We start from the raw sequence: 17,507 nt of genomic DNA, 5'->3' as shown, positions 1-17,507 counted from the left end.
AATGTAATTTTACTTCGCGAGTAATTCATTTTGTGTTAATATCACAAATTAACAATATAAGATAAATATTGCATTTTAATATTTCGGTTCTAAAAAGAAAGAGATGCGCATTTCTTCTTATGTTGTTGTTCTCACCTTATTTCATGTACATTTAAATATCAAGTGTCAATTATGCCAATTAAACGTTAAAAGAGATAGCTTTCCTATCGGCTATCGACCCTTGAATCACAAATGCAAACTGTCGTAAAAAGGTAAAATACAGAATTTTTTGTATATTTTTTACTTAATAAGTTTTAGTAAATAAATTCAAGGTCCGCCTTGATCAAATTAAAGCTGGAAAATATGTCCGGAGCATTTTTTGTGTACAAGAATGTTTTTGCAATGTAAATAATATCTGCATTTAAAACAGAATTGAATTTTACTTCAGTAACTTAATGATATATTTTTGTTTTCGTGAAAATTTTACCTGGTTTCATGATCTTTTCAGTTATCATAAATGTCGTCGTGATTAACTTACTTTCATAATTTATTGTACATGTTCAATTCAAGATAATTTTACATGAAACAAATTTCTATACTGTAATCCTATTGAATGATAATTTATAGAAGTAATAAAATGTTGTCTGCATCACGCATAAATCCTTTTTATTGGACCTGTAATAAAACTTGCCAATTACCTCTAAATAAGGAACGTTAAAACAACACAGACGTTTATAACACTGATAAGGCTATAATTGCGTTTTGAATTTAATACGGGTATTTTTTTTTGTAATTACAAGGTAAAATTATCATGCGATTTTAATCTTTTGCATATTTTTTATTTTGCAAACAGTTTTCATATATTGGTGGAATATGTGTAGTTATATTAAAATGAATAATGTCTGCTTGAATACGGCAAAATACCTGTACCACGCGATTGCCACTATCTTTCTTTTTTTTTTTTAATTTTACAAACAATCCATAATTTTCGATTCATTAAACTTCCTATTTTGTCTATATGTTAAGAATTACTGAATTGATATACGTGTGATGTTCAACCATTTCAGAATAAAATAATTCAAAACCTACACCTATGTAATTATAAATTGTAAACAGCTGTTTAAAAAAAACAACAACAAAATAACTTACGTATGTATTTTTGTGACATAAGAATGGACGTGGTAGTGGCAGCAGGTATAATACATATCAATCAGACAATTTTAAAATATATTCGTCGAGTTTATTAGTATTTTGTGACTTCCCTGTTTGATATTTGTCTTTGTTTTGTTTTCATTTTTTTGGACAAGAATGTGTTATGGCCGTAAAAATTATAAAATCGGATAAAACATGGTTCGATCTTGTTTCTTTTTTTTTTTTTTTTTTTGTTGGGTGGGGGGGGGTGGTACCTAATGTGTAAAAGACACATATTATACTTAAAGACAGCGTTATTTAAAACAATGTAAAATCAGATCATATTTCTTAAATATATATGTCAGATTTTATTTTTCAACGACAGCGTATTTTATAGATGGGAGACGCCGTCAAAATATCAATGCTAGTGCTATATAAATATAAAAGGATGTGTCTATGGGTACGAACCTCCTTTTTTTCTAGAGATTAAGGGTCGTTTACATTTCAGATTTGGTTGAAAATGAAAAAAAAAAAAATAAATAAAAGACTTCATCGATATTTGCCTTTAACTTGAATCTAAATGGTTTACAGATAGCAATGTTCAGCCGATTTGTTACATTGTTTTTCGAAAACATGTTAAAATATACATTCTTCTTATATAAGAATGTGTATGAAAATAATTTTATATGAAAATATGGTTTTTATTGCTGATAGATATGGTCTATTGATTTAAAAATTAATTTAATTATTATAAAATAACATGTTAAAAATGCTATGGTTCAGAAAATTACGTATTAAACATTCTTTTGATAAAAATGACTTCTTTTATTTCTAATGAAAAATCCCTTTTCCATAATTTGTAACTCCGGTGATAATTCAAGCTTATGAAAAACCTTCTCTTTTATTACACTTGATATTGAAATAAACATCCAGGTGACAATACCCGGAGGCAGTAGATATCGACATCGGTCACCTGTGTTACCAATATATGTTACCAATACCAAATAGCTGTTGTCTCCCCTGATATCGATTTTCTGCAATATCGGTCATGAGGTCAATTCTTCCTCATGCGAACGACTGCCCATACTTTATTAACTGATAAAATTATTGGAACATATTTATTATTTCGATTCTAACCACGCAAATTCTTCGCATTTAATTAACAGCACTACATTTTAGCTTGATATGTCATTCGGCTGGCCATATGTTATTATAAAAAAACTCCCCACGAATGGAAAGCGTTGCATAAAACGAAATTTTCCGATATTCAGCAAATTTTAATTAAAGTATTAAGTAGTTACTGTTGTAAAAATGTTATTTTTAATAACATCTAAGGTCGGATATAGAGATCAGAAGTACTTCATTCAAAGTTTATATATGCAGTTTCTAAAAATAGTGCACGTCACCAACATGATGTCACTGAAACATACACGCCAGAACACTGCGGCGACATATAAACTGGGGACTGGAAGATTGGAAGATGAATTATAATTTATTTACTGTCAAAGTAGAATCTAGTTGACATTTGTGGTGCCTAGAACGCAGAAATTGTAAACTATACACACGGCCAGACATAGATGCACTGGTGTTGAAGTTGAAACTTACCGGGCTGAAACATTTTCTTACGGTAAAAATATAAAAAAATAAATTCATCAGTTAGAAATTGTTTGTTTCAGAAAATTTGATGTACTTTTTATTACTACTACATAGCACTGAAAAAGTCGAGTATCTAGTCGGTATATAACAGAAGCAGAGTAGAATCTCACAGTTGTGTTACAATCGTAGGGTGGAATGGAAGAGCTATATTTTATCGTAGATTCATGTATAGGCGAATTCGCTATATGTTTATATAGCAACTGCTGCGGATCGTGTTAGAATTAAGTTTAAAGAATCGGATATACTGTTTGGTTCGTATTTACTTTGTTAAACAATACATGTGTCAATTATGACGCAAAAACTTCAAATGTATCACATACTGACCTTCATAATTTACACTTATATCAGTAATAATCTAGGATACTAGTAATGACTTATAAAACTAAGATATATACAAAGGTAATTCAGAAAATTTAGAGACTGTCCATATAAAATATAGAAAACCCTATTTTTAAGCATACTGCTTACACCAGTCCCTAATAATATTCAATTTGAACAGCAACGCAATTTTTCACCCGGGCTATCAATGATCTGAGAGCCACAGTTTCTGCCCTTGGTATATTTTGCAGACATTGAAACACAGTGCTAACAAGACTTCTGGGATTTGAGCGACGCAAATTATTTTTCACCAAAGGTTATAGAACAAATCACAGGGATTTAGTAGAGCAAATATGGCGAGTATGGCTATTTCTTGCATTGCTGGTCATGTAAATACTGTGTACATTATTGCTCTTGCTGTAGTTGATGCCCTTCAAACCTTTTTTAAATGCTATTTACTCTATTATCTGCGCGAATTGCCAACGATTTTACATCGGACTAACAAAGAATGAACTGTGCAGGCGAATGACACTAAAGAGACAAAAACTAACACCGAAGAACTACGTATGCTGAAAGTGAATAAACACATCAATCAATGCTCTGGAAGAAAGTTTTATATATTCCAATTATATAAAAACCTGACAAACAGTGACAGTTTCAGAGAAGAGAAAGAACTGCATTTCATAAAAGTCTTAAAACCGTAGCGTTTGACTGTGATCGGAATTACATTTCTTCTTCATTTCTTAAGTCATCATTAAAACAATGTTTATTTTTAGTTCATTTTTTGTATCTCTAAATTTTATTATCTCCCTTGAACTTTTGATGAGATTTTTATATTTGATTTAATATTACTTTCGTCAAGTTTGCCTTAACTTTTTTACAACGTTTCTCGTATTTTTGTTATGACGTTACGTCATTGCATTATTTCAAAATGTAACTGCCTGAAGATATTTACAACTGAATGCGCGGGCATTGAAAAATTAAAAATATTGAAAAAAAAACTAAGAAATCTACTGCTGTTTTTTCCTGGAAATTGAACTTTTTTATATTTTATACATGCACAAGGATTTTACTTTCTTTTAGTTTTATATTTTTCAGGCAAAGGTCACTATTTCAAAATATCGGATATTTGGAAAAGATATATATTAATGTTTTGACGAATTAATATGTAATTTCAAGTTTGATTTAGAATATTGGTAAGCCCTGTGCGTCAAATCAGATGTTTTCAGATTCCATTATCTTTAAATAATCAGACAAACAGTCTGTTGTTAAATGAAAGTTGTGTTGAAAGTATGTGAAAAACAACTGCACAAAAATAATATATCTGTTATAAGTTATTTCAAATGTTTTTGAAAAAAAAAATGCCTGTATCTCTTGAAACCTACAAAATTTACATTGTCCTTTATGCGCGTTGTATGTATATGTATTGGTTGGCTTGGCACATAAAGCATATGCTCTTCACCACTGTATCCATGAGTCATGCAACATCAAGTTGTATTAATGAAATGAATGAACTGGCACGCAGAAAAGTGCCATTCAAATACTCCACATCAAATGCAAACACAATCTGTGGTGTCCAACTGTACAAAAGCAGTTTGGTTAATTTGGTCAATCAAACGTAAAATTATAATCATTACCAAACCTCATGTATCATCACATCCCGACATGCACAACAGTAGCCCGACGAACTGCCCGGAAACATCACCAGATAAATTCCCTTGCGAAGAATTAATGGCAAGTTAAGGCCTTTACGCGCGCGCAACGCTCCTTGCCTATCTGGCCCATCAACCGAAGAAAACCTTCCAGCCAAATTGTTTACATGTCTTCATCGAAGTTAATATCTTCCATGAAAAAGTGATTATGGAGATTTTTGTACACCATTTGTTTTAAATCATTATTCATTTTGTGCAAGAACCTAGCCAGATCCTTATTGAAAGATGCTACCAGTTTAACCGTGCAATCATCTTGAACATCGTAGATGATAAGACAGAAGTGTTTGTAATAATTGTGATGATCATCCAATCTGCCTTCTGTTCCTAAAAAAATTTTTTATGTGTCATTGGTTGCTAGTATTTGTTTGAGATCAAAACGGAAATTGTTTGCCATCCAAAAAAACTCCTGAGTCAACAAGCAATCAATCCATCCTAATATACATGTGATCATAAGAATGGCACACCTTATCACTAAGCAGCAGTCTGGTTATACCCTTGACCCAGTCCATGTTCAATTGTCGATATTTTATGTACGGCATAGGAAAATTATACTGCGATTCTACTTTGAAACTCCACTAAAATATCTGTCTGCTCTATGAGTCCACAAGACAAATTGGGCGGCGGGGCCATTCGAAAACTGAAGATACACCAATATATACCCATCCCACAGATAACAACAAAAATCCTCTTCAAATTGTGACAATGCGATATACTTACCTTAACACAATGAGGGAAATCACTCGGGCACCGCCATAGAAAGTATGAAAACAATACCTCCGAACTTCGGTCATATACTCCGAAATCCTCAGATTTCTGAGCAAAACCTCCAAAAGCCGAGCAAAATCATCGACCTAGAGCAACCAGCCCACTAATCCGCCCGGACGTACCGAACATCCCCCTTCATCCGACCGCACTGATTCACCGCCAGTGTGTGCCACCCACCGACAAAAAATAAACAAAACATTATCCCCTTAACTTTATTTAGAAAGAAACAAAGAGGGCACCGGCACTATCTATGAAACCCAAGCCCAAAACAACCAGCAACCATCTCCAACATAACACAATATACGATCCGGTGTCAGAAAAGTACACTATACACCACAAAAATGTTAACACTTCCGTATATGTTCATGTATGTTCATGTCCTGTTGTACACAGTGTGTATGAATCGAGAATTTTACTATTTTGTTAATATCTGTCATAACCAAACATATGCTGCAGCTGAACCTACAATATTCAGACAAGCGTACAATGCTAGTACCTAATCAAAATTCTTTAGTTAACATTCTAAGAATTAAAGCCACAATATTCAGACAAGCGTACAATGCTAGTATCTAATCAAAATTCTTTAGTTAACATTCTAAGAATTAAAGCCACAATATTCAGACAAGCGTACAATGCTAGTATCTAATCAAAATTCTTTAGTTAACATTCTAAGAATTAAAGCCACGTTAATATAAAATCAGAATTCAATTTAGTTAGCTTACATTTGTCAGAACTAAAACATACGGCGTAATAATACACTATAAACCACAAAGTTGTTAACAACTCCCCATGCGTTCATGTTCTGTTGTAGATAGTGTGTGGCTATCGAAAACCTACTGTTTGAAAAGAACCAAGCAGAAACGTGTCGAAACACACTCGAAATTACACAGAGACATACTGTAACATACAACTAAGCAGACATACAACCAACCAAAGCAAACTCCGGATCTGGGGAATCGTGTCCGCCAAAAACAAACCATCACACCCAGACAAACGTCAAAAAAAAACTATCTAACCCAAATGTTTTTGTTAACATTATAAGAACAAAAACATACGGATTATTAATTCAGAATTATTTTGTTAATATCTGTCAGAACCACACACGTCGTAGTTCAGCCCTCAAAATGTAGACAAGCGTCAAATGTTAGTATCCAATCAAAATTTTTTAGTTAACTTTTTAAGAATTAAAGCACACGGTACCACCAGTTCAGAATCAACCAGTCAACACCTGCCAGAATCAAACATATGCCGTTATAAAATATCATACACCACAAAATTGTCAACATGTCCGCATGTGTTCATCTCCAGTTATACACAGTGTGTGTCAATCGAAAACTCTACTATTGGATGTGAGTGCCCATGATTTCGCCCTTTATCGAAAGAAACCAAGCGGAGAAGTGTCGAAACACACTCAAAATACATAGAGACACCCCGTAACAAACACTGAAGCAACATACAAACTCCAAAGTAAACTCCGGATCGGGAGAAATACTACCGCCCAACATTCATAGTAATAATAGTATTTATTTTTCTCCGACTTTAATGACATGTACATAATTGGGGAAGGGTGGGGGAATCGAGCGGATCCATGTCACTGAAGTTGCTGTTTTAAGTGATCTACCGGAAATCATTACGTAACTTTTATGCAAAATGACATGATAAAACATATGTCACCTAGGTTATCAGAACAGGAAATCCTTTCGAGGTTCGCTAATTAGAGCGGATCATAAAATTTACTGAAGCATATAAGATGGCTTTGATATGATATAATTTAATGCCTTCGGTCATCAATGCCACTACATATGAACGAACACGGATTAATATATCGCGTGGCGGAGCTGTCTTGTGAAGCGAAAATAAAAATTTCACAGGATATCTAGTATTCTAAAATCTGTAAGAAATTATTTGGAAATTTGATGGACATTTATTTTTAAAACGATGAACGTGTAGTAACTAAAAATGTAAATTCGTTTGATATGAATCAAGGACTTAAACTACTACTGATGGGAAATACCTAATATCTGGAACAACTGATACGTATTAGACCTTCCTGCTAATATAAATCTATAATTTTCTATTTTTTAATTTAAATGCTGGATCATTTTCATATTGAAACTGTATCGCGCGCAAAGTCATTATCCGTAATTTAATAGAATAATTATGATAAAGCTGAATTCCGCAAAATATAGAACAAGAGTTCAAGTCTAGAACACTCTTCCCTGCTGCTACACGCCTCCCCCCCCCCCCTCCTCCTCCACTCTCTCTCTCTCTCTCTCTCTCTCTCTCTCACACTCTCTCTCTCTCTCTCTTAAATCTGACCGCTGCCATTTCATATTTTCAAATAAAAACTTTCAATTCGAAGAATCAATAGAGATGATAACAATTTTAAGATGATTACTATTTTTGAATACGGAATGAATTCATCCCATATCGTAAATTCAACAAGAAACTTCACAAATTTTGATGAATTTCGAAAGCAAAAATAAGTTTAGAATGTCCGTTCACGGGTCTAATTACACCCGATGTCATATGCATATTTCCAAAATTCCTAAATAAAACCTGACTTTCAATGCAGTTTTTTATGATAAGTAGCATCATTATTTGAGGAACTATCGCTGATTTAGCTTAGTTTGCCAAATAAACTGAGCAAAAACTACTTTCCGATGACATTCTGAAAGTGTAACAGTATTCGGATAGTACATTTTGGATACATTTTTCTAGAGTGTTATAGCACTGTTCTGTTATTTAAAAAAATGAAGAAAAACCTAATTAAAATAACATGAAATGTTATAGTAAATTATATTGACGTGTTGGGACAGGACTCCTGTATTTTGGAAAAGGACCTTTCAAAATTTGGGCCCAAGGGTCCTGGGACTCTTGGGTTTTCGGGTCTAGTGGAACCCCTGAATCTTCACTTTAGTATAAGTGGATACAATATGAAAGGCTGGACTTAACTGAATATTTCATTTTCAACTTTTTAATTATATAACAAGTATCATGCAAGCTTACTGCGGCAGGTTGTAAGTTCTGCGAGGTCGAGCAAGGAAATAAGACAAATACTTTGGTATAAATAATTGATCTTTAAATGTTCCATATATAATTATTTTCCATTTAGGTAATACAAATTTTAGCCATTTCGGCTATGAAATAATATTCTCCATTTCGTTGTATTTATTATCCATTTTAGTAATAAGTTTGTTAGTTACATGTACTTGTGGCCCGACCTATTTGTTTACTTTCTTGGCTGTACATGTACATTTTTGATGTTTGTTAGTATAAATGTAAACAGTAATAAGCAATAAAATATGATTTAACTCGGGGAAAAAAAAACAAACAAAAAACTAAACGCATAATATACATTTTCTAGGCTTCGCGCGGCCGGTTGCCGGCTACCCAGAAATAAATATTATCCATTTCGTGAAGAAAGTTATTCTCTATTTCGTTTTAGTTATAAATTGTTAATCATTTCAGTTATAACTTTGTTAGTTACAGGTACGCATGATATAAAAATTACAGGATGTTCGCGCGGCCGGTCGTCGGCTACCAAAAAATAAATATTATCCATTTCGTCAATGAAATAATTCTCCATTTCGTTGTAGTTATAAATTATTATCAATTTTATTTAAGTTTGTTAGTAACAGTTACGCATCAAATAAATAACCGGGACTTCGCGTAGCCAGTTGTTGGCTACCCAGAAATAAATATTATCCATCTCGCCAATAAAAATAATTCTCCATTTCGCTGTAGTTATAAATTATTATCCATTTCAGTGTAAGTTTGTTAGTTACAGTACGCATCATATACATAACTTGGACTTCGCGCAGCCGGTCGTTGGCTACCCGGAAATAAATATTATCAATTTCTTCACTGAAATTATTCTCCATTTGTTTTTAGTTGTAAATTATTTCCCATTTAATAATATACACTCATTTAAGAAACTACTGCTGTATACATTCTTTTCACATTGATACAGAAGACGACCATACTACTGGTCCGCTGTGAATGCAGTCATTTTTGCAGTTCTAAACTAAATTTTGATTGGTCTATTCGCTCGAATTCTAAATTAGGAATCGGGTCAACGAATATACACGTTGAGCGTGTAAATTTACGCGCTTAGCGTGTATTTTATACGCTAACCGTGTAAAAAACACGCTTAACGTATAAATTTACACGGTGAGCGTGTAAATTTACACGCTTACCGTGTATTATGGTACCGCTCGAGCGATTTCAGACTTTTGACCCAAATGGTACGTCATACATTCAGCCACCGTATTCAGACGAGCGCCGAAAGTTAGTATTCGGTTTACGTTTGTTTTGTGTTTAACGCAGTTTTGAACAGTATTTCCGTACTGGAAATCTCCACTACTAGGAGAAAATGAATGACTGTTATTTGTGAAACTGAAACCATCAGAAACGATTCGAGGCAATAATTGTAAGTTACTAGTAATCTTTCTTAGAAAAAAATCAAGAAGCTTTTTCGTTTATTTTGTGTTTAACGTCGTTTTTCAACAGCACCCCAGTCATGCAACGGCGGGCAGCTCGCCCAACCAGCGCTCCCGGATATTGTACCTGCATAAACCTGTATACTGCAAGCAACTGCCAACTTCCCACACGCATCAGAGGTGGAGGACTAATGATGCAAGCTTGGATAAGCTATTACCAATTCGTGTGCCGTGATTAAATGCAACAAAAAAAAGTACTCCAAACAGAATATCTTCCTTTCTTGATTCTTGTGATCTTACTACAGGTAAAATTATTATTATGATTTAAGAAACGACACTCTGTATTTCATAATAAAATACACATAGAACGGAATTAGGATTACAGCCTCCCACCCCAGTTTAAGATTAAAAACAACTCCTCTGAATACTCAAGGAATGTAGAACTGCGATTTGGCTATTTTATAAACAAAACCAGCAAAAAATGAAAAAGAAATAGTCTATAAACCATTTGAAAACACATCTACGCTTTACTTAAATAAAATCACGGCTGATCAGTAATTCTCAACCCTTATAATGTGACGTTGAAATAAGATGACGTCACGATCTAAATGTTGAAGGACTCGGAAAATAGACGTATTGTCTGTGTTATATATTGTTCAGTACATAAATTGTTTGACCGTATGGAACGTTATCACCATTGGAACTATTTCTTTACCCAGTCCTAAGTTCGAGTATTCTGATTGTAATACCCTGGTATTGCACTGTCATAGCCATCGTACTATGTACAGTGATAGATGCTAATGAAGGAGAACAGTGGGGCACCGTCATGGAACGGTCACCAGAATGGAACGGTCAGCGGTATACGCATCATCGGGGAGCCCAAACATGAAAAGTGTCATTTTAATATTCCAAATTAAATGCAAACACAATTCACCGTGTCCAACCGCTAAAAAGGAGTATGGGTAATTTTAATTTTTATTATATGAAAGTAAAACATATATTAATCACTCTCAATCATTATGCATCAACACAACTCAACATGTGCACTAACGGTCTGAAGGATTCCCCGACATATCACCAGATAAATTCCCTTGCGAAGAATTAATGGCAAGTTAAGGCCTTTACGCGCGCGCAACGCTCCTTGCCTATCTGGCCCATCAACCGAAGAAAACCATTCAGCCAAATTGCTCACATGTCTTCATCGCAGTAAATACCTTCCAAGAAAAAGTGATTATGCAGACTTTTTATACCGTTCGTTTTAAATCATTATTCATTTTTGTAAGAACCTAGCTAGACCCTTATTGAAAGAGGCTACCAGTTTAATCGTGCAATCACCTTGAACATTGTAGATGATAAGACAGAAGTGCCTGTAATAATTGTGATGATTATCCAATCTGCCTTCTGCTTCTAAAAAGTCTTATAGGTTTCATGATCACCTGCATCCGCTTGAGAGCAAAACGTGTTAACAAGTAATCTATCCATCCTTTTATCCATGCGATCATAAGAACGGCACACGTTATCATTAAAGAGCAGTTTGGTTATATCTTTCACACAATCCATGTTTTTGTGGTCAAACTAACACAAAAACAAAGAAAAATATCAAACAGGGAATGCCACGCACCAAAAGCGCAGCCTCCTCAAAACGAACCCCCCAGCACGCGAACGCGTGCACCACACACACACACACACACTTAAAGCTTACAGATCAGGACAAAACGAACAACACACACACACACACACACACACACACACACACACACACACTCAAAGCCAACACATAAGGACAAGACGAACAATAAGCATACACACACGCGCGCACACAAAGTCAACACACAAGGACAAAACGAACAAACAAAGGAACACAGTGGGGCACCGCCTTGGAACGGTCAGTGGCAAAAACACCACTGGGGAGCTTAAACCGGTTTATGGTGCGCACCCAACCTCACTCTTACCCCCACCATGTTCCAAAGACATGGGACAGTGTAAATAAAAGTAATCCCCTCCAGGTGAATATCTAACACACGTAATGGAAACAAAAAGGCATGGCATGTAAAACACAAAAATGCTCGTGTATAAATATATAAAAGCAAACCTTAAGAACCAAAAACGTATGTACTCAATGCCTTTTCAGAAGACAGAGCAACAAGAGAAACACCCTTAAGGGCCCGACGAAACAGGCCAGAAGACAAATATCAAAACAGTTCAGTCCTGGTAGGATTTAAAAACTGCTCGTCATAGAGTCCTCCCCCTCTTCCGTCAGACGCAATCAAAGAGGGAAGCGTAGTGTCCAACTGTAAACGGGTTGAACACTAAACATGCGGTATGTCTCAAAACAGCTGGGTCGTAACCTCTTTTAATAAAACGTTTGATAATCTTTTCAAATACATTTGGAAAATTACCATGACCCAAGATCTTACGAAGTTTGTAAACCACATCCCCATAAAAAACGGGTTTAGAAATACCTTCTCGCAGAAGTGTCTTTAAATTACTATTGAATTTTAAAACTAAATCAGAATTACGATAATAAAATTTAGTAAAATATTTACGCAATTTGTAATAACGGTAGCCTTGCTGAAGAAGTTTACTTGTAATATATTGATTACGTTCATTGAAATGCTTGACATGACTACACGCTCTGGCAAACCGAATTAATTGAGAAATATATACCCCATAAGATGTAGCCTGAGGTACATCCCCATCCAAATGGGGAAAATTTACAATACTAAAATTGAAATCATCCCTCTTGTCATAAATTTTGGTATGTATAATATTGTCATAAATAGAGAGATGTAAATCTAAAAATGAAGCATCAGTATCCGAATTGTTAGTTTTAATTAACTGAAGCTCCCTAGGATAAATAGTACCCACCAAATGACCAAAAAACGGATTATCCATATTAAGAATATCATCCAGATAGCGTGATGTATTATTAAATGCAGTTATAATACCTGCTTGCGTATCTGGAGAAAGGCTCAACATAAAGTCTCTTTCATAACAATATAAAAACAAATCTGCGACAAGGGGTGCACAATTTGTTCCCATGGGAATACCAACAACTTGTCTAAAAACTGCATTCCCAAACCTGATGTAAATGTTGTTCAATAAAAAGGAAAGGGGTTTACAAACTTCGTCACAGGTCCACATAGTATAATGTTTAATAATATTGCTAGTAAAAAAAGCTTTATCAAAATTGCAAGCGATAAATGTAGCATTCTCTCTGACAAAAGTCTTTTGAATTAGGGCAGTTAATTTGTCATTTATTAAGTTATGTGGTAAAGTGGTATACAAAGTAGAAAAATCGTATGTACTGACTGTAGATACCTTGTAATTATTAATTTTCAACTTATCCAGGATTTCGCCAGAATTTTTAATCGACCAAAATAAGTGTTTACCAGAGTTTTCGTATACTTTATCACAGTATCTTTCCACGTGGGCTTTCACAGCAGTTAGACATGATGTTAATAGTTTTGAAATATTTGTAGTTGTACAAGAACTTGAATTAGCGATAAAGCGAGCTTTATATGGTTGTTTATGCAATTTAGGAATCCAGTACATGGTCGGTAGTTTAATTTGTTGATCGTCTATACGAACTTTTAAATTAGAAACTTCAGTGAAATGATCAGTAACCAATTTGTTTTCAACAGAAGGACTCAATGTATAAATTTTAGTGCTATTTAGTTCGTTTTGTAAAACATTAATATAATGCAGGCGTCAAATGATGATAATATTGTTGGCCGCCTTGTCTGCTGGAACTAAGACATACTTAGAATGAAATTCTTGGATTTCCTTTTTCAAATGTCTTAAAGTAAACTTGGGTTTTGGTGGAAGTAGGTGTTCATTAGTTTGATAAAATTTTATTCGAGAATCAACAATGTTGAAAATATTTCGTTTCCAAGACGTTAATGCATTGGGATCAGCGTTCTCACGACGACACCATTTAACACAGAAGGTTTCAATGGATTCTGCAATGTGACCACGACAAGCATTAAAATCAATAGTTGAAGAAATTCTATATTTAGGTCCTTTAAAAAATAAATTACGAATACGTTTGTCTTTAATAATATCAAAATTACCAGTGATGACATGACCTGCATCTGAATAGCAAAATTTTGAGTTTTTACATTCGCAGTAAGAAGGAGTATTTGTTTGAACATCTAAGTCGGAAACAATTTTATTGTAGTTGAAAATAACATTTCTTACAGGTGTTTTATATTTATGACAGATAATAGGAACTTCGGAGTTTCTGAAATATTTAGGCACAGAATCAATGACACGTTTATCCCGAAATATACTAGGTACATCGATGAAGTCAATACCTTTGTTCATGAAATATATTTTAAGAAAATGTCTCTCATGGTCAGATTGGATGTCAATATGTGGACGGAGAACATGTTGTGTGTAACTTTGAATAAGATATGATACAGTGTAAAACGGATCTGTTTGAATAACATACTGGTCCGCTTCCTCGTCCAGCTTTTTAAGAGACTGTACAGATAAAGATGAAAGACGAGAAAGCATTGAATGTCTACCAGAGTTAGAAAGAATTTAATCGAGGTCAGCAACAGATATATTGACTTTAGATTTGCGTTTAACATTACCATTTCGTCTAATTCCATGAGACCTGGATTTACGTTTCCTAATATTTAAAATAGAAAAGATATCGATATCAGGGTTTTTAGAGATATTACCTTCCTGATAAATATTATCATTTAAGCCCAACGGAAACGGTGACTGTAAATTTTTAATCCATTTGAATTCTGCTACATGTCTGGCTTTAATTTTAAAACTAGATGTGGAATTGGTATCATATACGATTTGCTCTACTGGTTGCATTGTTACCTGATCAAATGTATGGCCAGATTTACGAAAGTGTTGGTATAAAAATGTAGTAAACTTGTTCCGACTACTCATTTTGTATGAATGTTCACGGAAACGAATTTTTAAAGAACGCCCTGTTTGGCCAACATATTGAATACCACAATTGGGTGCGTTTTAAGTCAGTACATATATCATGTGGGACGTATTTCAATCAACGTCAGAATTAAGTACCACATTAAAAGTTCTGCCGTTAACGTTTGAGGTAATTGTACAAGTAGCGATTAGGCACCACCTGTCCGTGTAATCAACTAAGATTGATGCCCGCTCCACACATGACGCAACATCCTCAAATGCCGACACCTTTCCATACGGCCAAAAAACACTTACAATATTATTATTGAAAACTCACTAAATTATTTGTCTGTCCTATTTGTTCCACAAAACAATCCAGGTGACGGGGCCGCTCTTGAAATCGTAAGCTTACACCAAAATTTATATCCAACCCTCATATAACATCAGAACTCTTCTCCAAAATTTGACAATGCGATATACTTACCTTAAATCACTTGTGACAAATCAAATTACTTATCTGTAGACTATCCCTATTCAGCGAGGGAAACCACTCGGGCACCGTTATAAAACAATATGACAATAATTCCTCCTAATTCCGAGCAAATCAAAATACTTATCTGCAGACTGTCTATACAAAATGAGGGAAACCATTCGGGCACCGCCATAGAAAATATGACAATAAATCCTCCGAATTTCGAGCAAACCCTTCCAACTCCGAGCAATTCCACCGACCCAGAGCAACCAGAAAAGACTCACCCGCCCGGACGCCTCGGTCGTACCGCACAGCCACTGTCTGCCGACCGCACAGTCACCGTCAGCCGGCTGCACTGACTTCCTGTCAGTAATGAAACCCAAGCTAAAAAAATAACAACCACTTCCAGCATACTTCCTACACAAGATCTTAGTTCACAAAAATACACTTACACCTCAAAACTGTCAACACTTCCGCATGTGTTCATGTCCTGTTGTATACAATGTATCTTCTAAAACTCTACTATCAGACGTAAGTACCCATAACCTCGCCCTTTATCGAAAGGAACCAAACAGAGACGTGTCGAAATACTTTCAAAAATATACATCAACATATTGTAGCATACATCAAGTGAGTGAGTGATCAAATAAGAATTAATCAGTTAAAATATGTCAAAACCAATATACGCCGCAATAATACACTATATACCACAAAAAGATCAATACCTCTGTATGTGATCATGTCCTGCTATACACAGGGTGTGCAATAGAAAACTTTCCAGTTGTATGCGTACATTGTAATAACAGTTGAAATTACTATCTATATATTTTAGTTTCTCTTGAAAATAAAACGGGGGGTGGGTGTTGTTGATTAATACATGCCCGCTTCCTGCACCTATTTATTATCAAGGAGCTATTAAATGAGCAGGGGCCTCCGTGGCCGAGTGGTTAGAGTCGTTGACGTCAAACCATTTGCCCCTCATCGATGTGGGTTCGAAACCTCATTTGGGGCGTAGAATTCTTCAAGTGAGGAGGCCATCCAGCTTGCTTACGGAAGGTCGGTGGTTCTACCCTGGTGCCCGCTCGTGATGAAATTATGCACGGAGGGGCACCTGGGGTCTTCCTCCACCATTAAAGCTGGAAAGTCGCCATATGACCTAAAATTGTGTCGCTGCGACGTTAAACCCAACAAAATAAATAAAATAAATGAGCAGCGGGCGACCTTGGGAGCCCGCACAGTGAGCGGAGCCGCAACACATTATCCAGCTGCCTAGGCCCTATCAGATATCTATTCAGGCCCCCGCCAGGCCCCCGGAGGGAGGTAGCCGTCAACCGTATCGTATTAACACAATAAACAATTGACAGTCCGAATTCCGAGCAAATCCTCCGATCTCCTAGTAAATCCCCCGAATTCCGAGCAATTCCACTGACATAGAGCAACCAGAAAGGACCCACCCGCCTAGACACCTCTGTCTCACCGCACAGTAATCTATGAAAGCCAAGCTAAAAAAAACAAAAACAAATAGCAAGCACCTCCAACAAACCTCCTACATAAGATCTTAGTTCAGAAAAATACACTAACACCTCAAAATTGTCAACACTTCCGTATGTGTTCATGTCCCGTTGTACACAATGTATCTGCGAAAACTCTACTATCAGACGTAAGTATCCATAACCTCGCCCTTTATCGAAAGGAACTAAGCAGAGACGTGTCGAGATACACTCAAAATTATATAGCAACATATCGTAACACACATCAAGGCCAAAATATAAACACTACAGTAAACTCCAGATCTGGGGGGAACCATCCCCGTCAGACCTCCATCCATCAAACTCTGACAACACCTCCGCATGTGTTCATGTTCAGTTGTACACAGTGTGCGCAAATCGAAAACTTTGCCATCGGATGCAAACGCCCAACATCCCGTTTTCCATTGAAGGAAACTAGGCAGAGATGTGTCGAAACTTATCAAATTTCATATAAAGATATACCGTAAATAAAATCTGGAATGTAGATCCCTCGGAAGCACCGAGAATAATGCAAACAGTGAAAATTGCAGACTCGGTTTGATTGAGTCTGTACATGAGCAGTAATGGAAAATGCAACACTGCTCACGCCCCCTAGCACCGGCTTAAGCAGTAT

The 17,507-nt window shown here is 35.4% G+C and overlaps 1 protein-coding gene across 4 annotated transcripts in view; it reads right to left on the bottom strand.

Annotated features, from left to right (window-relative positions):
• LOC123541750 (chitin synthase-like) overlaps window positions 1–17,507 on the bottom strand; it is a 78,120-nt gene that overhangs the window by 4,491 nt on the left and 56,122 nt on the right. The gene's annotated exons all lie outside the window — the stretch shown is intronic.

Source organism: Mercenaria mercenaria, chromosome 19, assembly GCF_021730395.1.
Source record: "Mercenaria mercenaria strain notata chromosome 19, MADL_Memer_1, whole genome shotgun sequence".
Classification (NCBI taxonomy): Eukaryota; Metazoa; Mollusca; class Bivalvia; order Venerida; family Veneridae; genus Mercenaria; species Mercenaria mercenaria.
Note: the sequence above shows the minus strand (reverse complement) of the source record. Positions and strands in the feature narration are given on the sequence as shown.